A 26,871-nucleotide genomic window follows, 5' to 3' on the forward strand; every position below is an offset into this window, starting at 1 on the left:
GACGTCACGCGTGATAACGTCACCACACAACTTTATTTAAAATTGACAATGTTAAGTATAGGAATAGGGGGCATTGCTGCTTAGAAGCCTGTATCTCAGGCATCTAAGCAGCTACAGACCCCCCAAGACCCACTGTTGGAAAGGTAATCGCCTATCCTTTCCAACAGTGTAAGTCTTGGGGATCTGAAAACAAAAAAAAAATTCAAAAAAAAAATAAAAAAAAAACCTTAAAACAGATTAGCACCCAGGTGGGAAAGTGCTTAGCACTCAAAGGGTTAAAACTGAATGCTCTATGTGAATCGTAAAAGAAGAAAAAAAAAAAGTTGTATTTCATATCCCTTAAGGAAGATAGAAATGTAGAAAAATATGCAACCAGTACCATAAAATGGTATTTTATAGATAATGTTACTGCCTAACAGTTATTAGAATCAATATTCGTCCCATGACCGAAATATCTTTCTAAGCAAAATATCAAAGTTTCAGTTTAATACCATAGCTATACTGAGCACCACTATTTTTATATTAAGTAAATGCACCCCGGCACTGAAAATGATACATTTCACAAAGATTATATATATGGTTTACTGGGGTTACAAAGCAATCATCGATAGATCTGGTGTCTATGTGAGGATGACACGTGCGTGTTGAGAGGCAGAACTTCTGCTGATGAGGAAGAGTTATAATATGAGATTGCACCCTCGGTTAAACACAGGCTACTGATTGGATCATTGCTAGTGTAAATTACCCAATATGATCTAAAATTGTATGTGTTGATAGATGATGCAGTATAAAACCATAATTTATGTAAGAACTTGCCTGATAAATTAATTTCTTTCATAATAGCAAGAGTCCATGAGCTAGTGACGTATGGGCTATACATTCCAACCAGGAGGGGGCAAAGTATCCCAAACCTCAAAATGCCTATAAATACACCTACCACCACACACATACTTTAGTTTAACGTATAGCCAAGTACAGGGATAGGCAAGGTGTCCGTACACGGACACTGGTGTCTGTGACTGGCCCTTGCAGTGTCCGCAAACCGTTTTGCAGCGTGGAGACTGAGTGTGTGTGACAGTGTGCAAGAGTGTGTGTGAAAGGCTGAGGCAGTGTGTGTGACAGTGTGCAAAAGAGTGAGACAGAATGTGAGACTGTGTGTGTGTGACAGTGTGAGATTGCAAAAGTGTATGTGTGTGACTAAAGAGATGTGTAAGAGTGTGGGTATGTGTGTGGGGGATAGTGTGCAATCAAGAGACTATGTAGGTATGTGTGTGATAGTGTGTAAGCAGGTGTGGGTGTGAGATACCAAGTGTGTGTGTGTGTGCGTGCGCGTGTGATACTGATCTAGTATAGCCTATACCTATCCCATGCATGTTTAAACTCCTTCACTGTCTCTACCACTTCTACTGGATGGTTTTTCCACAATGCATCCACTACCCTCTCAGTAAAGAGTGTTTTTTTATATTTTTAATTTGAAATATACCTTAGTGTCCTTCACTAAGGTCTGTACTTTGGGAAATGTCCACCACAGTCTTGGTGCATGCCTATCCCTGGCCAAGAGTAAAAAAGGAGTAAAAAAGCATACAAAAAAAAGGAGGAACTGGAAAATATTGTGCTTTTATACAAAAAAAAATAACCACCAAAAACAGGGTGGGCCTCATGGACTCTTGCCATTATGAAAGAAATGAATTTATCAGGTAAGTTCTTACATAAATTATGTTTTCTTTCATGTAATTGGCAAGAGTCCATGAGCTAGTGACGTATGGGATAAAATACCCAAGTTGTGGAAGTACACAGAAGAGTCACTAGAAAGGGAGGGATACAATAAAAAAACAGCTATTTCAGCTGAGACATTAAATCCACAAAATAAGTTCTCATAAACAGAAGAATCCAACTGAGACAGCTGCCTGAATAACTTTTCTACCAAAGACTGCTTCAGAAGAAGCAAATACATCAAAATGGTAAAATTTTGTAAAATGTATGGAAAGAAGATTAAGTTGCTGCTTTGCAAATCTGATCAATTGAAGCTTCATTCTTAAAAGCCCACGAAGTAGCAACTGATCTAGTAGAATGAGCTGTAATTCTCTGAGGCGGAGACCATCCCGCCTCCAAATAAGCCTTGTGAATCAAAAGCTTTAACCAAGATGCCAAAGAAATGTCAGAGGCTTTCTGACCTTTTCTAGAACCAGAAAAAACAAATAGACTAGAAGTCTTCCTGAAATCCTTAGTAGCTTCCACATACTATTTCAAAGCTCTTACCACATCCAAAGAATGTAACTATTTTTCAAGAGAATCTTAGGCTTCGGACACAAAGAAGGAACAATTTCCCTACTAATGTTGCTAGAATTCACAACCTTAGGAAAAAATTTAAACAAAGTCTGCAAAACAGCTTTATCCTGCTGAAAAATCAGAAAAGGAGATTCACAAGCGAGCAGACAATTCAGAAACTCTTCTAGCAGAAGAGATAGCAAAAAGGAACAACACTTTCCAAGAAAGTAATTTAATATCCAAAGAATGCATAGGCTCAAAAGTAGGAGCCTGCAAAGCCTTCAAAACCAAATTAAGACTCCATAGAGGAGAAATAGACTTAATAACAAGCTTGATACTGACCAAAGCCTTAACAAAACAGTGAGTATCAGGAAGTTTAGCAATCAATCTATGAAATAGAACAGAAGAGCAGAGATTTGTCCCTTCAAAGTACTTGCAGACAAACCTTTATCCAAACCATCCTGAAGAAACTGTAAAGTTCTAGGAATTTTAAAAGAATGCCAAGAGAATTTATGAGAAAAAAAACGCTGAAATATAGGTTTTCCAAACCCGATAATAAATCTTCCTAGAAACAGACTTACGAGCCTGCAACATAGTATTGATCACTGAGTTAGAGAAAACTCAGTTATTAAGCAATAAACGTTCAATTTCCATACCTTCAAATTTAGCGATTTGAGATCCTGATGGAAAAACAGCCCTTGAGACAGAAGGTCTGGCCTCAAAGGAAGTGACCAACTGGGCATCTAGACAAGATCAGCATACCAAATCCTGTGAGGCCATGCTGGTGCTATCAGAAACACAAGCCATTGTTCCATTATGATCTTGGAGATCACCCTTGGAAGAAGAACTAGAGGGGGAAAAATATAAGCAAGTTGATAAGACCAAGGAACTGCTAACACATCCACCATCTCCACCTGAGGATCCCTGGACCGGGAAAGTTATCTGGGAAGTTTCCTGTTTAGATGAGAAGCCATCAGATCTATTTCTGGCAGACCCCACATCTGTACAATCTGAAAAAACACATCTGGATGGAGAAACCACTCCCCCGGATGCAAAGTCAGACGGCTGAAATAATCCACTTCCCAATTGTCTACACCTGGGATATGAATCACAGAAATTAGACAAGAGTTTGATTCCGCCCAAGACAGTATCCTTGATACTTCTTTCATTGCTAAAGGACTGTGAGTCCCTCCCTGATGATTGACATATGCCACAGTTGTGATATTGTATGTCTGAAAACAAATAATTCCTATCTTTAATAGAGGCCAAGCCTGAAGAGCTCTGAAGATAGAGTTCTAAAATATTGATTGGTAACCTCACCTCCAAACCCCTTGTGCTGTCAGAGACACCCAGACAGTTCCCCAACCTGTAAAACTTGCATCTGTTGAGATCACTGTCCAGAAAGGATGAACAAAAGAGTCCCCTTAAAAAAAATCCGATGATGGTCCAACCACCAGAACAGAGAGAGTTGAATGTTGGGATTTAAGTATATCAATTGTGATATTCGGGTATAATCCCTGCACCATTGATTCAGAAAACAAAGATGCAGAGGTCTCATATGAAAACAAGCAAAGGGGAACGCGTCCAATGCTGCAGTCATGAGACCTAAAACTTCCATGCACATAGCCACTGAAGGGAATGATCGAGACTGAAGGTTCCGACAGGCTGAAACCAATTTCATTTGTATATTGTATGTTAAAGAATGAGTCATGGACACTGAATTTATTTGGAAACCTAAAAAGGTGACCCTTGTCTGAGGAATCAAGAAACTATTTGGTAAATTGATCCTCCAACCATGACTTTGAAGAAACAACACTAGTTGATTTGTGCGAGATTCTGCTAAATGAAAAGATTGAGCTAGTACCAAGATATCGTCCAAATGAGGAAACACTGCAATACCCTGCTCTCTGATTACAGATAGAAGGGCACCGAGAAAAAGATTCTTGGAGCTGTCGCTAGGCCAAATGGAAGAGTGACAAATTAGTAATGCTTGTCAAGAGAATAAAATCTCAGAAACTGATAGTGATCTGGATGAATCGAAATGTGAAGATAATCGTCGTGTAAGTCTATTGCGGACATGCAATGACCTTGATGAACAAAAGGCAGAATAGTCCTTATAGTCACCATCTTGAAATTTGGGACCCTTACAAAATGATTCAAAAACTTCAGATTCAGAACTGGTATGAATGAATTTTCTCTCTTTGGGACAATGAATAGATTTGAATAAAAACCCAAACCCTGTTCCTGAAGCGGAAGACTTCTTATCATGGGGCAAAAAAACTCCCTTCCCCCCAGTGAGTGGAAATAGAATCTGAGAACCAAATAAACTATTACCCTGGAAAGAGAGAGATTGTGATCTAGAAACCATATCAAAATTCCATGATTTAAGCCATAAAGCTCTTCTAGCTAGAATAGCTAAACACATAGATTTAACATCAATTTTGATGATACCAAAAATAGCATCACAGATAAAATGATTAGCATGTTGAAGCAAACGAACAATGCTAGAAAAATCAGAATCTGTTTCCCGATTTGCTAGGTTATCTAACCAAAAAGTTGATGCAGCCGCAACAGCCATAGAAATGGCAGGCCTGAGAATATAGCCAGAATGTAAATAAGCTTTTTCGTTAGATAGGATTCGATCTTCCCATCTTAAAGAATCCTTAAAAGAAGTACTATCATCCATAGGAAGAGTAGTACACTTGGCAAGAGTAGAAATAGCCCCATCCACCTTAGGGACTTTATCACAAAATTCCAAATTAGCCGCTGGTAAAGGATATAACTTCTTAAACCTAGAAGAAAGATTAAAAGAAGCACTAGGCTTAGACCATTCTTTAGCAATCACATCAGAAACGGCATCTGGAACAGGAAAAACCTCAGAAGTAATCACAGGAGGTTTAAAAACACAATTGAAACGCTTACTGGATTTGTTATCAAGAGGATCCGACTCTTCAATACCCAAAGTAACTAATACTTCTTTCAACAAAGACTGAATATATTTAATCTTAAAAATATAAGAAGATTTATTAACTTCAATGCCTGTAGTAGGATCTTCTGAACCAGAGAGATCCTCTTCAGAGGAGGATATTTCAGTATGTTGTCGGTCATCACAAATTTCATCAGCATTATGAGAAATTGTAAAAGACCTTTTACATTTATTAGAAGGTGGAATAGCAGACATAGCCTTCTGTATTGCATCAGCAATATAATTTTTCATATTAACAGGGATATCATGTACATTACATGTTGAGGGAACAACAGACACTGTACTAGTACTAATAGAAACATCTGCATGCAAAAGCTTATCCTGACAACTGTTACATAATATAGCTGGAGATATAATCTCAGCTATCTTACAACAGATACACTTGGCTTTGGTAGAACTGTGTTCAGGCAGCATGGTTCCAACAGTAGCTTCTGAGACAGGATCAGACTGACATCTTGCAAAATGTAAAAGAAAAAATAACCTTTAAAACAAAATATCCAATTTCCTCATATAGCAGTTTCAGGAATGGGAAAAAATGCATGCGCTAAATAAGCAGAAAAGCAAACAGCATAGCCTTCTAGATAATAAAGAGTAGGGAGCATAAAGGAAGTGGGGTAATATAATAAAAAAACTATATAGCGCCAAGCATGACGCAAAGTGAAAAAAATGTTTGGCGCCAATCAACATCCGGAAATGACACAACTTGTGTCATAACACGCGCTACTTCGCCCCAAACAGCCTAAAGTCAATAAAGACACATGAAATGACGAAACTTGCGACACTATAGACGCAAATTTGCAGCAAAAAATATTTGCACCAAGAATGATGCAATAAACAGCATTTTGCGCCCCCGTGAGCCTAGATTTGCCTGCAAAATTTAAGGAAAAACAAGTCAAATTGGAAAAAAAAAGACTAAACCCTAGGTAAGAAAATAACTTCCTAGAAAAGGATTCTCATACTGAAACGGTTAGACTGCAAAGGGAAACACACATAGACCTGACTACATAGCAAATTAAGTAAATAACATAATTTATGTAAGAACTTACCTGATAAATTCATTTCTTTCATATTAACAAGAGTCCATGAGCTAGTGACGTATGGGATATACATTCCTACCAGGAGGGGCAAAGTTTCCCAAACCTTAAAATGCCTATAAATACACCCCTCACCACACCCACAAATCAGTTTAACGAATAGCCAAGAAGTGGGGTGATAAGAAAAAAAGTGCGAAGCATATAAAATAAGGAATTGGAATAATTGTGCTTTATACAAAAAAATCATAACCACCACAAAAAAGGGTGGGCCTCATGGACTCTTGTTAATATGAAAGAAATGAATTTATCAGGTAAGTTCTTACATAAATTATGTTTTCTTTCATGTAATTAACAAGAGTCCATGAGCTAGTGACGTATGGGATAATGACTACCCAAGATGTGGATCTTTCCACACAAGAGTCACTAGAGAGGGAGGGATAAAATAAAGACAGCCAATTCCTGCTGAAAATAATCCACACCCAAAATAAAGTTTAACAAAAAACATAAGCAGAAGATTCAAACTGAAACCGCTGCCTGAAGAACTTTTCTACCAAAAACTGCTTCAGAAGAAGAAAATACATCAAAATGGTAGAATTTAGTAAAAGTATGCAAAGAGGACCAAGTTGCTGCTTTGCAGATCTGGTCAACCGAAGCTTCATTCCTAAACGCCCAGGAAGTAGAAACTGACCTAGTAGAATGAGCTGTAATTCTTTGAGGCGGAATTTTACCCGACTCAACATAGGCAAGATGAATTAAAGATTTCAACCAAGATGCCAAAGAAATGGCAGAAGCTTTCTGGCCTTTCCTAGAACCGGAAAAGATAACAAATAGACTAGAAGTCTTACGGAAAGATTTCGTAGCTTCAACATAATATTTCAAAGCTCTAACAACATCCAAAGAATGCAATGATTTCTCCTTAGAATTCTTAGGATTAGGACATAATGAAGGAACCACAATTTCTCTACTAATGTTGTTGGAATTCACAACTTTAGGTAAAAATTCAAAAGAAGTTCGCAACACCGCCTTATCCTGATGAAAAATCAGAAAAGGAGACTCACACGAAAGAGCAGATAATTCAGAAACTCTTCTAGCAGAAGAGATGGCCAAAAGGAACAAAACTTTCCAAGAAAGTAATTTAATGTCCAATGAATGCATAGGTTCAAACGGAGGAGCTTGAAGAGCTCCCAAAACCAAATTCAAACTCCATGGAGGAGAAATTGACTTAATGACAGGTTTTATACGAACCAAAGCTTGTACAAAACAATGAATATCAGGAAGAATAGCAATCTTTCTGTGAAAAAGAACAGAAAGAGCGGAGATTTGTCCTTTCAAAGAACTCGCGGACAAACCCTTATCTAAACCATCCTGAAGAAACTGTAAAATTCTCGGAATTCTAAAAGAATGCCAAGAAAAATGATGAGAAAGACACCAAGAAATATAAGTCTTCCAGACTCTATAATATATCTCTCGAGATACAGATTTACGAGCCTGTAACATAGTATTAATCACGGAGTCAGAGAAACCTCTATGACCAAGAATCAAGCGTTCAATCTCCATACCTTTAAATTTAAGGATTTCAGATCTGGATGGAAAAAAGGACCTTGAGACAGAAGGTCTGGTCTTAACGGAAGAGTCCATGGTTGGCAAGATGCCATCCGGACAAGATCCGCATACCAAAACCTGTGAGGCCATGCCGGAGCTATTAGCAGAACAAACGAGCATTCCCTCAGAATCTTGGAGATTACTCTTGGAAGAAGAACTAGAGGCGGAAAGATATAGGCAGGATGATACTTCCAAGGAAGTGATAATGCATCCACTGCCTCCGCCTGAGGATCCCGGGATCTGGACAGATACCTGGGAAGTTTCTTGTTTAGATGAGAGGCCATCAGATCTATCTCTGGGAGCCCCCACATTTGAACAATCTGAAGAAATACCTCTGGGTGAAGAGACCATTCGCCCGGATGCAACGTTTGGCGACTGAGATAATCCGCTTCCCAATTGTCTACACCTGGGATATGAACCGCAGAGATTAGACAGGAGCTGGATTCCGCCCAAACCAAAATTCGAGATACTTCTTTCATAGCCAGAGGACTGTGAGTCCCTCCTTGATGATTGATGTATGCCACAGTTGTGACATTGTCTGTCTGAAAACAAATGAACGATTCTCTCTTCAGAAGAGGCCAAAACTGAAGAGCTCTGAAAACTGCACGGAGTTCCAAGATATTGATCGGTAATCTCACCTCCTGAGATTCCCAAACTCCTTGTGCCGTCAGAGATCCCCACACAGCTCCCCAACCTGTGAGACTTGCATCTGTTGAAATTACAGTCCAGGTCGGAAGAACAAAAGAAGCCCCCTGAATTAAACGATGGTGATCTGTCCACCACGTCAGAGAGTGCCGAACAATCGGTTTTAAAGATATTAATTGATATATCTTCGTGTAATCCCTGCACCATTGGTTCAGCATACAGAGCTGAAGAGGTCGCATGTGAAAACGAGCAAAGGGGATCGCGTCCGATGCAGCAGTCATAAGACCTAGAATTTCCATGCATAAGGCTACCGAAGGGAATGATTGAGACTGAAGGTTTCGACAGGCTGTAATCAATTTTAGACGTCTCTTGTCTGTTAAAGACAAAGTCATGGACACTGAATCTATCTGGAAACCCAGAAAGGTTACCCTTGTTTGAGGAACCAAAGAACTTTTTGGTAAATTGATCCTCCAACCATGATCTTGAAGAAACAACACAAGTCGATTCGTATGAGACTCTGCTAAATGTAAAGACGGAGCAAGTACCAAGATATCGTCCAAATAAGGAAATACCACAATACCCTGTTCTCTGATTACAGACAGAAGGGCACCGAGAATCTTTGTGAAAATTCTTGGAGCTGTAGCAAGGCCAAACGGTAGAGCCACAAATTGGTAATGCTTGTCTAGAAAAGAGAATCTCAGGAACTGATAATGATCTGGATGAATCGGAATATGCAGATATGCATCCTGTAAATCTATTGTGGACATATAATTCCCTTGCTGAACAAAAGGCAATATAGTCCTTACAGTTACCATCTTGAACGTTGGTATCCTTACATAACGATTCAATAATTTTAGATCCAGAACTGGTCTGAAGGAATTCTCCTTCTTTGGTACAATGAAGAGATTTGAATAAAACCCCATCCCCTGTTCCGGAACTGGAACTGGCATAATTACTCCAGCCAACTCTAGATCTGAAACACAATTCAGAAATGCTTGAGCTTTCACTGGATTTACTGGGACATGGGAAAGAAAAAATCTCTTTGCAGGAGGTCTCATCTTGAAACCAATTCTGTACCCTTCTGAAACAATGTTCTGAATCCAAAGATTGTGAACAGAACTGATCCAAATTTCTTTGAAAAAACGTAACCTGCCCCCTACCAGCTGAACTGGAATGAGGGCCGTACCTTCATGTGAACTTAGAAGCAGGCTTTGCCTTTCTAGCAGGCTTGGATTTATTCCGACTGGAGATGGTTTCCAAACTGAAACTGCTCCTGAGGACGAAGGATCAGGCTTTTGTTCTTTGTTGAAACGAAAGGAACGAAAACGATTGTTAGCCCTGTTTTTACCTTTAGACTTTTTATCCTGTGGTAAAAAAGTTCCTTTCCCACCAGTAACAGTTGAAATAATAGAATCCAACTGAGAACCAAATAATTTGTTTCCCTGGAAAGAAATGGAAAGTAGAGTTGATTTAGAAGCCATATCAGCATTCCAAGTCTTAAGCCATAAAGCTCTTCTGGCTAAGATAGCCAGAGACATAAATCTAACATCAACTCTAATAATATCAAAAATGGCATCACAGATGAAATTATTAGCATGCTGGAGAAGAATAATAATATCATGAGAATCACGATTTGTTACTTGTTGCGCTAGAGTTTCCAACCAAAAAGTTGAAGCTGCAGCAACATCAGCCAATGATATAGCAGGTCTAAGAAGATTACCTGAACATAGATAAGCTTTTCTTAGAAAGGATTCAATTTTTCTATCTAAAGGATCCTTAAACGAGGTACCATCTGATGTAGGAATGGTAGTACGTTTAGCAAGGGTAGAAATAGCCCCATCAACTTTAGGGATTTTGTCCCAAAATTCTAATCTGTCAGGCGGAACAGGATATAATTGCTTAAAACGTTTAGAAGGAGTAAATGAATTACCCAATCTATCCCATTCCTTAGCAATTACTGCAGAAATAGCATTAGGAACAGGAAAGACTTCTGGAATAACCGCAGGAGCTTTAAAAACCTTATCCAAACGTATAGAATTAGTATCAAGAGGACTAGAATCCTCTATTTCTAAAGCAATTAGTACTTCTTTAAGTAAAGAGCGAATAAATTCCATCTTAAATAAATATGAAGATTTATCAGCATCAATCTCTGAGACAGAATCCTCTGAACCAGAAGAGTCCAAAGAATCAGAATGATGGTGTTCATTTAAAAATTCATCTGTAGAGAGAGAAGATTTAAAAGACTTTTTACGTTTACTAGAAGGAGAAATAACAGACAAAGCCTTCTTTATGGATTCAGAAACAAAATCTCTTATGTTATCAGGAACATTCTGCACCTTAGATGTTGAGGGAACTGCAACAGGCAATGGTACATCACTAAAGGAAATATTATCTGCATTAACAAGTTTGTCATGACATTTAATACAAACAACAGCTGGAGGAATAGCTACCAAAAGTTTACAGCAGATACACTTAGCTTTGGTAGATCCAGCAGGCAGAGGTTTTCCTGTAGTATCTTCTGGCTCAGATGCAACGTGAGACATCTTGCAATATGTAAGAGAAAAAACAACATATAAAGCAAAATAGATCAAATTCCTTATAAGACAGTTTCAGGAATGGGAAAAAATGCCAAACATCAAGCTTCTAGCAACCAGAAGCAAATGAAAAATGAGACTGAAATAATGTGGAGACAAAAGCGACGCCCATATTTTTTGGCGCCAAATAAGACGCCCACATTATTTGGCGCCTAAATGCTTTTGGCGCCAAAAATGACGCCACATCCGGAACGCCGACATTTTTGGCGCAAAATAACGTCAAAAAAATGACGCAACTTCCGGCGACACGTATGACGCCGGAAACGGAAATGAATTTTTGCGCCAAAAAAGTCCGCGCCAAGAATGACGCAATAAAATGAAGCATTTTCAGCCCCCGCGAGCCTAACAGCCCACAGGGAAAAAAGTCAAATTTTTGAGGTAAGAAAAATATGATAATTAAAGCATAATCCCAAATATGAAACTGACTGTCTGGAAATAAGGAAAGTTGAACATTCTGAGTCAAGGCAAATAAATGTTTGAATACATATATTTAGAACTTTATAAATAAAGTGCCCAACCATAGCTTAGAGTGTCACAGAAAATAAGACTTACTTACCCCAGGACACTCATCTACATGTTTGTAGAAAGCCAAACCAGTACTGAAACGAGAATCAGTAGAGGAAATGGTAAATATAAGAGTATATCGTCGATCTGAAAAGGGAGGTAAGAGATGAATCTCTACGACCGATAACAGAGAACCTTATGAAATAGACCCCGTAGAAGGAGATCACTGCATTCAATAGGCAATACTCTCCTCACATCCCTCTGACATTCACTGCACGCTGAGAGGAAAACCGGGCTCCAACTTGCTGCGGAGCGCATATCAACGTAGAATCTAGCACAAACTTACTTCACCACCTCCCTTGGAGGCAAAGTTTGTAAAACTGATTTGTGGGTGTGGTGAGGGGTGTATTTATAGGCATTTTAAGGTTTGGGAAACTTTGCCCCTCCTGGTAGGAATGTATATCCCATACGTCACTAGCTCATGGACTCTTGCTAATTACATGAAAGAAACATATATTTAAAACGTTATAATACATAAAGCACCAAACATAGCTGAGAGTGTCTTAAATAATGATACATACTTACTGAAGACACCCATCCACATATAGCAGTACTGGTTTGGCTATCAGCAGAGGTAATAGTATAAGAGTATATCGTCGATCTGAAAAGTGAGGTAGGAGATGAATCCCTACGACCGATAACAGAGAGCCCTTGAAAAGATTTCCCATGAGTGAAACCATAAAAATCAACAGGCAATACTCTCTTCACATCCCTCTGACAAACACTGTACTCAGAGGAATTGGGCTTTAGAATGCTTAGAAGCGCTTATCATAGAAGAATCATAAAAATCAAGTACAAACTTACTTCACCACCTCCATAGGAGGCAATGTTTGTAAAACTAAAGTGTGTGTGTGGTGGGAGGTATATTTATAGGCATTTTGAGGTTTGAAAAACTTTGCCCCCTCCTGGTAGGAAATTGGAATTTATATCCCACGTCACTAGCTCATGGACTCTTGCCATTTACATGAAAAACTGTGTAATCGTGACATCATTTGCCGCTATTTAACTCACAAGGGGGTGGAGTTTGGATTTAAATGCTGGGTGTTTTAACTGTTTATTTTGTGCATGGTTTGGTGATAGTTTGGTCTTGAGAAAGACTTATTTTTTAAGCCAAAATGTGAACATAAACCATACTTAGTTTCCCACAACAAGTTTGGAGACTGTTTCATCTTTGTAAATTCATGTGAGTCCCTACTTCATAAGAACTGGATTATAAAGTTTTTAAATAAGAGCATCCAGGAAATAACTTTTGTAAACATTGAGTGCAGGGAGCAAAACATGGTTTTTATATTGAGCTATTTCACCTCTGTGCTGTGCTCTTATGGAGTATTCACAAGTTGCCCACATTTAAAGGGAAGTTCCGGTCAAAATGTAAATGCATGTAGATAAATTACATCTTTGAATAGAAACATACTTGCAATATACATGCATTAACACAATGATTCCATTAACAGTTATCACTGTTTTAGTGTTAAAGTGATAGGAAAGCCAAAATTAAAGTTGCATGATTCAGATAGGGCACTTAAATTTACAAGGGAAACAAAGAAACATAAATTATGCTTACCTGATCATTTCTTTTTCTTTTGACGGGAAGAGTCCACAGCTGCATTTATAACTTTTGGGAATTCAGAACCTGGCCACCAAAAGGAGGCAAAGACACCCCCAGCCAAAGGCTTCAAATACCTCCCCCACTTCCCTCATCCCCCAGTCATTCTGCCAAGGGAAAAGGAACAGTAGGAGAAATATCAGGGAGAAAAAGGTGCCAGAAGCACAGAAATATACTGCCGCCCCATAAATAAAGCGCGGGCGGGAGCTGTGGACTCTTCCCGTCAGAAGAAAAGAAAATTATCAGGTAAGCATAATTTATGTTTTCCTTCTTAAACGGGAAGAGTCCACAGCTGCATTCATTACTTTTGGGAAAACAATACCCAAGATAGAGGACACTGAATGCAAACAAAAGGGTGGGTACAAAAAGGCGGCCCCTTCGAAAGGCACCACAGCCTGAAATTACACCCTACAAAAAACTATAAACGACAAGGGAAAAACCGGAAGCCCAGGTAACCACTCATCAGTTACACCAGTGATTTGCAACCTTTTTTTGCCGTGGCACACTTTTTTACATTAAAAAATCCACCATCCCAAAATTTTACAAAATCACACATTGTAGCCTAATACAGGATCTATACATGACATATTGACATTCATTCACAAACACCCCTGCACTGTTGTCAGTCTGCCGCGGCACAACTGAGGATCTCTCACGGCACACTAATGTGCCACGGCACACTGGTTGAAAAACACTGAGTTACACAACCTGCAAAGCCATGCTAGAGACCACTCAGAACCAGAGTCTGCTGAGCACAAAGCCTCCGAGAAGTCAGCCGTGCGGCACTCGACTCACACAAAAAATATCCCCGACTTAAACCAAAAAACCTCTATCTGCCCCCGAGAGGAAGAATAGAGGACCCCATAAGAGATCCGAAGGACCATCCAACACGAGATCAAATCAAACTTAGAGCAACACAAGGTTGCCACAGGACCACTGCCCAGGGAAACACACTCCCTAGAAGGACAAGGGCCAGAAGATAAGTCCATAGTCAGGAGAAAATGTTACTAGGATGACCGAAAGGCCACCCTCATATCCCTGACACAGCACCATACCACATATGGTGTTCCAAAAAAATGCGAGTTCCTCCCTGCAACCTAGACAAGTCGAAAACAGTAAGGCTAGACAAGCATAAAAAAGCAGAGACAGAAAAACAGTCCTAGCAGCTTAAAAAAGAGCTCTCCAAGAGGACACTGAACCACCTGTGAGCAAAAACTCACGATGACCAATCACCAGGCAGCAAAGCTGTCCTAAGCAATAGCAGGACTCATCCCATCGAGAAGTGGCGAAAAATCTTAACAGCTCCCGACCAGAAAATTCCGGATTCCAAGGAGCGTCCCATCCCAGCAGCAGACGCCGCCAGTAGAGAGATGGGCACCAAGAGTCGCCCACCAAAGGGGAGTACAGGTTCAATAAAAGTAAACAGTCCACCCTACAAAAACCCAGACTGAGCCACGGCCTTCCAGGATAACCGTCCCAGCCCAAAGACTAGTGAAAGACCGAAGACAAGAGTCTCAGACCTTTGGAAGAAAAAGGATGGATCTACGAGGAATCAAAACCCCAGAGTAGAACTCTGACTACTACTAAAAACTGGCATGCTACCCTGAGCCATGACAGGAACTTTGTGCTCGGGTCCAAGGACCCCTACACTGCAGCCTTCCATAAAGGAGGAACACTCCAAAAGGGAAGAAAACACTCTGACCCACAGCATCCCGATACCAGAATCCAATTCTGTGATTCTGAGAATGCAAGAAAATGGAAAAAACCCTACGAGGTGAGAAAAACAAGGACCCACAGGCCCTTCACAGATACGGAGATCATTCCAAATCAAGGAGAACATGCAAGAATCCCTCCCCCACCTAAGGTGAGAGGAAGAGGATTAAAGCAACGGTAACCACCCTAAAATATAGGCGAAACCCCTCAGTCAAGATTGCCAGCCCAGTTCGTACAACAACTGGAGTCTACCAGGTAGCATCAGATGTCCCAGAAAACAAGTAGGGACCCGTCAGAAAACCTCAAACTGAATCCTCAGACTGATATTAATCTCCCATGAGAGTCAGAAATCCCCCACCCCCTCCAAAAGGGACACACAGGAGAAACAAACCCTAAGGTTAAGCAGAACCGTCCATACCCGTTCCAGACAAGAGACATAGTCCTAAACCGGAGTCCTCGAAAAACGGAACCGATCTAAGGAACTAACCTCCTGGGGAGGCCATAAGTTACCTCCTATGGTTAGGAGCGCACCCCAGACAGAGCCTTCCGCCATCTAAAGACCTTAGATGTAAAGTAACTAGCAACATCCGCAAACCCAAAAGTTTGAAAAAACTCCTGACCGGTTTAGGAAATGGGCAACCAGTAATCTTGGATCGCAAGATAATCAATGTAGACAGGCCTAACGACCTGACCCACATGCTGGACAAGATAAACGGTCAATTTCCTTACCACCGACAGGCAAAAGACTAACTGACCCCAGACCTCTTACGCTCAAGCCCAAAGGGCTAGATCTGTAATAAGATCGAAGGATACCACTCGAGAGTCTAAAGACCATGGTATGACAAGGGGCAGTTCTTATATTAAGAAGACGACAGTCTCTAGAGATCCTTGTAGGATCGGTCTCCCGACCTCTTTGAAATGGAACAATGGGAGCATTACGTTCCACAAACTAGACCAAACGAAACGCTGAGAAAAGGAAGGACATGCCTGCACTTCCAGAACAGATGACCCAACCCAAGACGGGAAGGAGAAGGACGGGAAGGAGAAAACACTTCCACCGCAAAAGGAATACGACTAGGCTACAAGAGTCGTCATCCGGAAGATACCGCAAGTGAAAACGCAAAACGTCCACTACCCGGATACTAGACCTCCGAAAGTCATTCACATCTCCAGACTCCAAAGGAATGGAAACCTTCGGTTCCAAGTCCCCAGGGACCCTATGAACCACAATGACAAGTTGGTCACACATCCCAAGCAAATTGCCAGAAAAAAACAACTTATATCGGAGCTCACAACCTTCTTTCCAGAAGCGTTGGATTTACGCCCTAGGCCCCATACTTGGCAGAAGGATCCGAGCCCGGAGTCCATAAAAATAGGCCATAAGAGAAATTTTAGAAGCCGACAGGGTAATCAGCACCACGAGGGTGACATGAACCCAAGAACAGTAGATAGCGCTCGACCAGTAACTGCCTGGTACAAGAACACTCCAGAACTGTCTAAGGTCAAAGAAAAATCGACCCGAAGGTTCGATAATATGAACTAGAAAACATAACCTCGGTCTTAACGAAAGTGCGCAACTTCCGAGGAAGTGCCCATGCAACCACTAAATCAAGTATCAGTTCCAGAAAAAGAACGTTCCCAAAACGGAAGTTATAACAGACGTGAGCTTCTACAAAAAGGAAATTTATGCTTACCTGATAAATTCATTTCTTTCACGATATGAGGAGTCCACGGATTTCATCCTTACTTGTGGGAATAAACCTCCTGCTAGCAGGAAGTGGCAAAGAGCACCACAGGAGAGCTGTATATATAGCTCCTCCCTTAACCCTCCTCCCCCAGTCATTCGACAGAAATTAGGAAGAGAAAGGAAAAGCCAAAGGTGCAGAGGTGACTGAAGATTAATAAAATAAGTACATACCTGTCTTAGAAATGACAGGATGGGCCGTGGACTCGTCATATCGTAAAAGAAATAAATTTATCAGGTAAGCATAAATCTCCTTTTCTTTTACAAGATATGACGAGTCCACAAATTTCATCCTTACTTGTGGGATACAATACCAAAGCTACAGGACACAGATGAAAGGGAGGAATAAGACAGGAACCTAAACGGAAGGCACCACTGCTTGAAGAACCTTTCTCCCAAAAACAGCCTCAGAAGAAGCAAAAGTATCAAATTTGGAAAAAGTGTGAAGAGACGACCAAGTTGCAGCCTTGCAAATCTGTTCAACAGAAGCAACGTTTTTAAATGCCCATGAGGAAGCCACAGCCCTAGTAGAATGAGCCGTAATTCTTTCAGGATGCTGCTGTCCAGCAGTCTCATACGCCAGACGGATGATACTCTTCAGCAAAAAAGAAAGAGGTAGCCGTAGCTTTCTGACCTCTACGCTTTCCAGAAAAAACAATGAATAATGAAGATGACTGACGGAAATCCTTAGTCGCCTGCAAGTAAAACTTTAAGGCACGGACTACTTCCAAGTTATGCAACATACGCTCCTTCTTAGAAGAAGGGTTAGGACATAATGAAGAAACCACAATTTCCTGATTAATATTCTTATTCGAAACAACCTTAGGAAGGAAACAAGGTTTGGTACGTAAAACCAACTTATCAGAATGGAAGATAAGAAAAGTTGAGTCACATTGTAACGCTGAAAGCTCAGAAACTCTACGAGCAGAAGAAATAGCAACCAAAAACAAAAAACTTTCCAAGATAACAACTTAATATCTATGGAATGCATGGGTTCAAACGGAACCCCTTGAAAAACATTAAGAACTAAATTCAAACTCCATGGTGGAGCGATTGGTCTAAAAACAGGCTTGATCCTGGTCAAAGCCTGACAAAAAGACTGAACGTCTGGAACATCTGCCAAACGTTTGAAGTAAAATCGACAAAGCAGAGATTTGTCCCTTTAAGGAACTTGCTGATAACCCTTTCTCCAATCCTTCTTGGAGAAAAGACAGAATCCTGGGAATCCTAACTACTCCATGAATAGTTCTTGGATTCGCACCAATAAAGATATTTACGCCATATCTTATTATAAATCTTTCTATTAACAGGCTTACGTGCCTGAATCAGAGTATCAATAACAGAATCAGAGAACCCCCGCTTAGATAAAATCAAGCGTTCAATCTCCAAGCAGTCAGCTGCAGAGAAATTAGATTTGGATGTTGGAAAGGACCTTGAATGAGAAGGTCCTTTCTCAATGGAAGTTTCCACAGAGGCAGAGAGGACATGTCCCCTAGATCTGCATACCAAGTCCTGCGAGGCCACGCAGGCGCAATTAGAATTACTGAAGCTCTCCTGTTTGATCCAAGCAATCACCCGGGGAAGGAGAGGAAACGGTGGAAACACATAAGCTAGGTTGAACGACCAAGGCACTGACAAGGCATCTATTAGTTCGGCCTGAGGATCCCTTGACCTGGATCCATATCTTGGGAGCTTGGCATTCTGCCGAGATGCCATCAGATCCAATTCCGGTCTGCCCCATCTGAGAATCAGGGAGGCAAAGACCTCCGGATGGAGTTCCCACTCCCCCGGATGAAATGCCTGTAGGCTTAAAAAGTCAGCTTCCCAGTTGTCCACTCCTGGGATGTAGATTGCCGACAGATAACAAGAGTGAGCCTCCACCCATCGAATTATCTTGGATACTTCTGTCATCGCTAAGGAACTCCTCGTTCGTCCCTAATGATTGATGTAAGCCACAGTCGTGATGTTGTCCGACTGGAATCTGATGAATGTGGCCGAAGCCAACTGAGGCCACGCCTGAAGCGCATTGAATATTGCTCTCAATTCTAGAATATTGATTGGAAGTAGAGAGTCCACACACCCTGAGCCTTCAGGGAATTCCAGACTGCACCCCAGACTTGCGTCCGTTGTCACTATCACCCACGAGGTCTGCGGAAACACGTCCCTTGGGACAGATGATCCGGCGATAACCACCAAAGAAGAGAGTCTCTGGTCTCCTGGTCCAGATTTATCTGAGGAGATACATTTGCATAATCACCATTGCACTGTCCGAGCATGCACAGTTGCAGTGGTCTGAGATGAAATAGAGCAAACGGAATGTCCATTGCCACCACCATCAATCCAATTACCTCCATGCACTGAGCCACTGATGGCCGAGGATTGGACTGAAGGGCTTGGCATGTATTTAGAATCTTTGACTTTGACCTCGGTCAGAAAAATCTTCATGGATATAGAATCTATCAGAGTTACCAAGAAGGGAACCTTTGTCTGTGGAATTGGTGAACTCTTTTCTAGATTCACCTTCCATCCGTGAGTTCTCAGAAAGGACACCATCAATGTCTGTATGAGACTTTGTCAGATAAGTCGACACCTGGATCAGAATATCGTCCAGATAAGGCGCCACTGCAATGCCCCGCGGCCTGAGAACCGCCAGAAGTGACCCTAGAACCTTCGTGAAGATCCTGGGTGCTGTGGCCAACCCGAAGGGAAGAGCCACGAACTGAAAAGGTTTGTCCAGGAAGGCAAACCTTAGGTACTGATAATGATCCTTGTGGATAGGAATATGAAGGTATGTATCCTTCAAGTCCACGGTAGTCATATATTGACCCTCCTGGATCATTGGTAAGATTGTTCGAATAGTCTCCATCTTGAAAGATGGGACTCTGAGAAAATTGCTTAGACTCTTGAGATCTACAATGGGCCTGAACGTTCCCTCTTTTTTGGGAACCACAAAAAGATTTGAGTAAAACCCCTGCCCCTGTTCCAGTCTTGGAACGGGATGAATTACTCCCATAGTAGAGAGGTCTTTATCACAACGTAAGAACGCCTCTCTTTTTATATGGTCTACAGACAATCGTGAAAGAAGAAATCTCCCTCTTGGGTGAAAATTTTAGAATTCCAGTTGATACCCGTGGGTCACGATTTCCAGTGCCCAGGGGTCCTGAACATCTCTTACCCAAGCCTGGGCAAAGAGAGAAAGTCTGCCCCCTACTAGATCCGGTCCCGGATCGGGGCCGCACCTTCATGCTGTCTTGGTAGTAGCAGCGGGCTTCTTGGGTTGTTTACCCTTGTTCCAAGTCTGGATGGGTCTCCAGACGGACTTGGCCTGAGCAAAATTCCCTTCCTGTTTCGTGGAAGAAGAGGGGACTCCTTTAAAGTTCCGAAAGGAATGAAAATTATTTTGTTTACCCCTCAATTTAGCAGTCTTATATTAGGTAGGAGATGACCCTTACTCCAGTAATGTCAGAAATGATTTCCTTCAAGTCAGGCCCGAATAAGGTCTTACCCTTGAAAGGAATAGCTAAAAGCTTTGACTTAGATGACATATCAGCAGACCAAGATTTTAACCATAACGCTCTACGCGCTAAAATGGCAAATCAGGCATTCTTAGCCGCCAACGTAGCAATTTGAAAGGCAGGATCTATGATAAAAGAATTAGCCAGCTTGAGAGCCTTAATTCTATCTAAAATTTCCTCTAAAGGAGTCTCAGTCTTAAGACACGCTTCTAAGGCGTCAAACCAGAAAGCATCAGTGTAAGCAGGTACCTCTAAGTATTTGTCCATTTTACACAATTTCTCTGGTGGTACCACAATAGAGTCACAGTCATCCAGTCGCTAAAACCTCCCTAAGTAGCAGGCGGAGGTGTTCAAGCTTAAATCTAAAAGACATGACGGCCGAATCTGTCTGAGAAAACACACTTCCCCCTCAGACAGAAGTTCCCTGACCCCCAAATCAGATCCCTGTGAGGGTACATCGGAAATAGCCAATAAAGCATTAGAGGACTCAGTATTCACATTGACTTCTGTCCTACTGAATCTGACCTGTAACACTGGCAACTTAGATAAAACCTCTGTAAGGGTAGTTGACATAACTGCAGCCATATCTTGCAGGGTAAATGAATTAAGACTCGGTTGAAGAACCCGGGGTCACTTGGGTGGGCGTTTAAGGTTGTGACGCTTGGGGAGAATTTGGCCGCATACCCCGATTCTCCTCAGACAGAATCATCCTTAGACACACTTTCCTTAAATAAAAACATAATTTATGTAAGAACTTACCTGATAAATTCATTTTGTTCATATTAGCAAGAGTCCATGAGCTAGTGACGTATGGGATATACATTCCTACCAGGAGGGGCAAAGTTTCCCAAACCTAAAAATGCCTATAAATACACCCCTCACCACACCCACAAATTAGTTTAACGTATAGCCAAGAAGTGGGGTGATAAGAAAAAAGTGTGAAGCATAAATATAAGGAATTGGAATAATTGTGCTTTATATAAAAAAAATCATAACCACCACAAAAAAAGGGTGGGCCTCATGGACTCTTGCTAATATGAAAGAAATGAATTTATCAGGTAAGTTCTAACATAAATTATGTTTTCTTTCATGTAATTAGCAAGAGTCCATGAGCTAGTGACGTATGGGATAATGACTACCCAAGATGTGGATCTTCCACGCAAGAGTCACTAGAGAGGGAGGGATAAAATAAAGACAGCCAATTCCACAAAAATCCACACCCAAAAATAAAGTTTAAATCTTATAAAGAAAAAAACTGAAAATATAAGCAGAAGATTCAAACTGAAACAGCTGCCTGAAGTACTTTTCCACCAAAGACAGCTTCAGAAGAAGAAAACACATCAAAATGGTAGAATTTAGTAAAAGTATGCAAAGAAGACCAAGTTGCTGCTTTGCAAATCTGATCAACCGAAGCTTCATTCCTAAACGCCCAGGAAGTAGAAACTGACCTAGTAGAATGAGCTGTAATCCTTTGAGGCGGAGTTTTACCCGACTCGACATAAGCATGATGAATTAAAGATTTCAACCAAGATGCCAAAGAAATGGCAGAGGCCTTCTGACCTTTCCTATAACCGGAAAAGATAACAAATAGACTAGAAGTCTTTCGGAAATTCTTAGTAGCTTCAACATAATATTTCAAAGCTCTAACTACATCCAAAGAATGCAATGATTTCTCCTTAGAATTCTTAGGATTAGGACATAATGAAGGAACCACTATTTCTCTACTAATGTTGTTGGAATTCACAACCTTAGGTAAAAATTTAAAAGAAGTTCGCAACACCGCCTTATCCTGGTGAAAAAACAGAAAAGGAGACTCACAAGAAAGAGCAGATAATTCAGAAACTCTTCTGGCAGAAGAGATGGCCAAAAGGAACAAAACTTTCCAAGAAAGTTATTAAATGTCCAATGAATGCATAGGTTCAAACGGAGGAGCTTGAAGAGCCCTCAGAACCAAATTCAAACTCCAAGGAGGAGAAATTGACTTAATGACAGGTTTTATACGAACCAAAGCTTGTACAAAACAATGAATATCAGGAAGATTAGCAATCTTTCTGTGAAAAAGAACAGAAAGAGCAGAAATTTGTCCTTTCAAGGAACTTGCAGACAAACCTTTATCCAAACCATCCTGAAGAAACTGTAAAATTCTCGGAATTCTAAAAGAATGCCAGGAAAAATGATGAGAAAGACACCAAGAAATATAAGTCTTCCAGACTCTATAATATATCTCCCTAGATACAGATTTACGAGCCTGTAACATAGTATTAATCACAGAGTCAGAGAAACCTCTTTGACTAAGAATCAAGCGTTCAATCTCCATACCTTTAAATTTAAGGATTTGAGATCCTGATGGAAAAAAAAGGACCTTGCGACAGAAGGTCTGGTCTTAACGGAAGAGTCCACGGTTGGCAAGAGGCCATCCGGACAAGATCCGCATACCAAAAACTGTGAGGCCATGCTGGAGCTACCAGCAGAACAAACGAGCATTCCTTCAGAATTTTGGAGTTTACTCTCGGAAGAAGAACTAGAGGCGAAAAGATATAGACAGGATGATACTTCCAAGGAAGTGACAATGCATCCACTGCTACCGCTTGAGGATCCCTGGATCTGGACAGATACCTGGGAAGTTTCTTGTTTAGATGAGAAGCCATCAGATCTATTTCTGGAAGTCCCCACATTTGAACAATCTGAAGAAATACCTCTGGGTGAAGAGACCATTCGCCCGGATGTAACGTTTGGCGACTGAGATAATCCGCTTCCCAATTGTCTATACCTGGGATAAGAACCACAGAAACTAGACAGGAGCTGGATTCCGCCCATACCAGAATTCGAGATACTTCTTTCATAGCCAGAGGACTGTGAGTCCCTCCTTGATGATTGATGTATGCCACAGTTGTGACATTGTGAACGATTCTCTCTTCAGAAGAGGCCAAGACTGAAGAGCTCTGAAAATTGCACGGAGTTCCAAAATATTGATCGGTAATCTCACCTCCTGAGATTCCCAAACCCCTTGTGCTGTCACAGACCCCCACACAGCTCCCCAACCTGTAAGACGTGTATCTGTTGAAATTACAGTCCAGGTCGGAAGAACAAAAGAAGCCCCATGAATTAAACGATGGTGATCTGTCCACCACGTCAGAGAGTGTCGTACAATCGGTTTGAAAGATATTGATTGAGATATCTTTGTGTAATCCCTGCACCACTGGTTCAGCATATAGAGCTGAAGAGGCCGCATGTGAAAACGAGCAAAGGGGATCGCGTCCGATGCCGCAGTCATAAGACCTAGAATTTCCATGCATAAGACTACCGAAGGGAAAGATTGTGACTGAAGGTTTCGACAAGCTGATATCAATTTTAGACGTCTCTTGTCTGTCAGGGACAGAGTCATGGACACTGAATCTATCTGAAAACCTAAAAAGGTTACTTGAGTCTGAGGAATCAATGAACTTTTTGGTAAATTGATCCTCCAACCATGATGTTGAAGAAACAACACAAGTCGATTCGTATGAGATTCTGCTAAATGTGAAGACTGAGCAAGTACCAAGATATCGTCCAAATAAGGAATACCACAATACCCTGTTCTCTGATTACAGACAGAAGGGCACCGAGAACCTTCGTAAAAATTCTTGGAGCTGTAGCTAGGCCAAACGGCAGAGCCACAAACTGGTAATGCTTGTCTAGGAAAGAGAATCTCAGAAACCGATAGTGATCTGGATGAATCGGAATATGCAGATATGCAACCTGTAAATCTATAGTAGACATATAATGCCCTTGCTGAACAAAAGGCAGGATAGTCCTTACAGTTACCATTTTGAATGTTGGTATCCTTACATAACGATTCAATATTTTTAGATCCAGAACTGGTCTGAAGGAATTTTCCTTCTTTGGTACAATGAAGAGATTTGAATAAAACCCCAGTCCCTGTTCCAGAACTGGAACTGGCATAATTACTCCAGTCAACTCTAGATCTGAAACACATTTCAGAAATGCTTGAGCCTTCGCTGGGTTTACTGGGACACGGGAAAGAAAAAATCTCTTTGCAGGAGGCCTTATCTTGAAGCCAATTCTGTACCCTTCTGAAACAATGTTCTGAATCCAAAGATTGTGAACGGAATTGATGCAAATTTCTTTGAAAAAACGTAATCTGCCCCCTACCAGCTGAGCTGGAATGAGGGCCGCACCTTCATGTGGACTTAGGAGCTGGCTTTGATTTTCTAAAAGGCTTGGATTTATTCCAGACTGGAGATGGTTTCCAAACTGATACCGCTCCTGAGGATGAAGGATAAGGTTTTTGTTCCTTGTTGTGATGAAAGGAACGAAAACGATAATTACCCTGGAAAGAAAGGGAAAGCAGAGTAGACTTAGAAGACATATCAGCATTCCAAGTTTTAAGCCATAAAGCTCTTCTAGCTAAAATAGCTAGAGACATATACCTGACATCAACTCTAATGATATCAAAGATGGCATCACAAATAACATTATTAGCATGTTGAAGAATAAAAATGCTATGAGAATTATGATCTGTTACTTGTTGCGCTAAAGCTTCTAACCAAAAGATGAAGCTGCAGCAACATCCGCTAAAGATATAGCAGGTCTAAGAAGATTACCTGAACATAAGTAAGCTTTTCTTAGAAAGGATTCAATTTTCCTATCTAAAGGATCCTTAAAGGAAGTACCATCTGCCGTAGGAATAGTAGTACGCTTAACAAGAGTAGAGACAGCCCCATCAACTTTAGGGATTTTGTCCCAAAACTCTAATCTGTCAGATGGCACAGGATATAATTGCTTAAAACATTTAGAAGGAGTAAATGAATTACCCAAATTATTCCATTCCCTGGAAATTACTTCAGAAATAGCACTAGGGACAGGAAAAAACTTCTGGAATAACTACAGGAGATTTAAAAACCTTATCTAAACGTTTAGATTTAGTATCAAGAGGACCAGAATCCTCAATTTCTAATGCAATTAGGACTTCTTTAAGTAAAGAACGAATAAATTCCATTGAAATAAATATGAAGATTTATCAGCATCAACCTCTGAGACAGAATCCTCTGAACCAGAAGAACCATTATCAGAATCAGAATGATGATGTTCATTTAAAAATTCATCTGAAAAATGAGAAGTTTTAAAAGACTTTTTACGTTTACTAGAAGGAGGAATAACAGACATAGCTTTCTTAATTGATTTAGAAACAAATCTCTTATGCTATCAGGAACACTCCGAGTATTAGATGTTGACAGAACAGCAACAGGTAATGTAACAGCACTAAAGGAAATATTATCTGCATTAACAAGTTTGTCATGACAAAACAGTACAAACAACAGCTGGAGGAACAGATACCATAAGTTTACAGTAGATACACTTAGCTTTGGTAGCTCCAGCCCCAGGCAGCGATTTTCCAGAAGTATCTTCTGACTCAGTTTCAACGTGGGACATCTTGCAATATGTAATAGAAAAAACATATAAAGCAAAATTGATCAAATTCCTTAAATGACAGTTTCAGGAATGGGAAAAAAATGCCAGTGAACAAGCTTCTAGCAACCAGAAGCAATAAAAAATGAGACTTAAATAATGTGGAGACAATAGTGACGCCCATATTTTTTTAGCGCCAAAAATGACACCCACATTATTTGGCGCCTAAATGCTTTTGGCGCCAAAAATGACGCCACATCCGGAACGCCGACACTTTTGGCGCAAAAGAACGTCAAAAATGACGCAACTTCCGGCGACACGTATGACGCCGGAAACAGAAAAAAAAATTTGTGCCAAAAAAGTCTGCGCCAAGAATGACGCAATAAAATGAAGAATTTTCAGCCCCCGCGAGCCTAACAGCCCACAGGGAAAAAGTCACATTTTTAAGGTAAGAAATTTTTTTATTTATTCATATGCATTATCCCAAATATGAAACTTACTGTCTGAAATAAGGAATGTTGAACATCCTGAGTCAAGGCAAATAAATGTTTGAATACATATATTTAGAACTTTATAAAAAAGTGCCCAACCATAGCTTAGAGTGTCACAGAAAATAAGACTTACTTACCCCAGGACACTCATCTACATGTTGTAGAAAGCCAAACCAGTACTGAAACGAAAATCAGCAGAGGTAATGGTATATAAATAAGAGTATATCGTCGATCTGAAAAGGGAGGTAAGAGATTAATCTCTACGACCGATAACAGAGAACCTATGAAATAGACCCCGTAGAAGGAGACCATTGAATTCAAATAGGCAATACTCTCCTCACATCCCTCTGACATTCACTGCACGCTGAGAGGAAAACCGGGCTCCAACCTGCTACGGAGCGCATATCAACGTAGAATCTAGCACAAACTTACTTCACCACCTCCATAGGAGGCAAAGTTTGTAAAACTGATTTGTGGGTGTGGTGAGGGGTGTATTTATAGGCATTTTGAGGTTTGGGAAACTTTGCCCCTCCTGGTAGGAATGTATATCCCATACGTCACTAGCTCATGGACTCTTGCTAATTACATGAAAGAAATCTGCTCTTTACATTGTAAGGCCCTTTCAGTGCATGAGGGACAAAAAGTAAGAGGGGGTTCCACAGAGGCATCTAAAACACAGAACAAGTAGATTCCTCAATGT

The 26,871-nt window shown here is 40.7% G+C and overlaps 1 protein-coding gene across 1 annotated transcript in view; it reads right to left on the bottom strand.

Moving 5' to 3' along the window:
* RGS3 (regulator of G protein signaling 3) overlaps positions 1-26,871 on the bottom strand; it is a 1,044,909-nt gene that overhangs the window by 1,011,471 nt on the left and 6,567 nt on the right. The gene's annotated exons all lie outside the window — the stretch shown is intronic.

Source organism: Bombina bombina, chromosome 12 (assembly GCF_027579735.1).
Source record: "Bombina bombina isolate aBomBom1 chromosome 12, aBomBom1.pri, whole genome shotgun sequence".
NCBI lineage: Eukaryota > Metazoa > Chordata > Amphibia > Anura > Bombinatoridae > Bombina > Bombina bombina.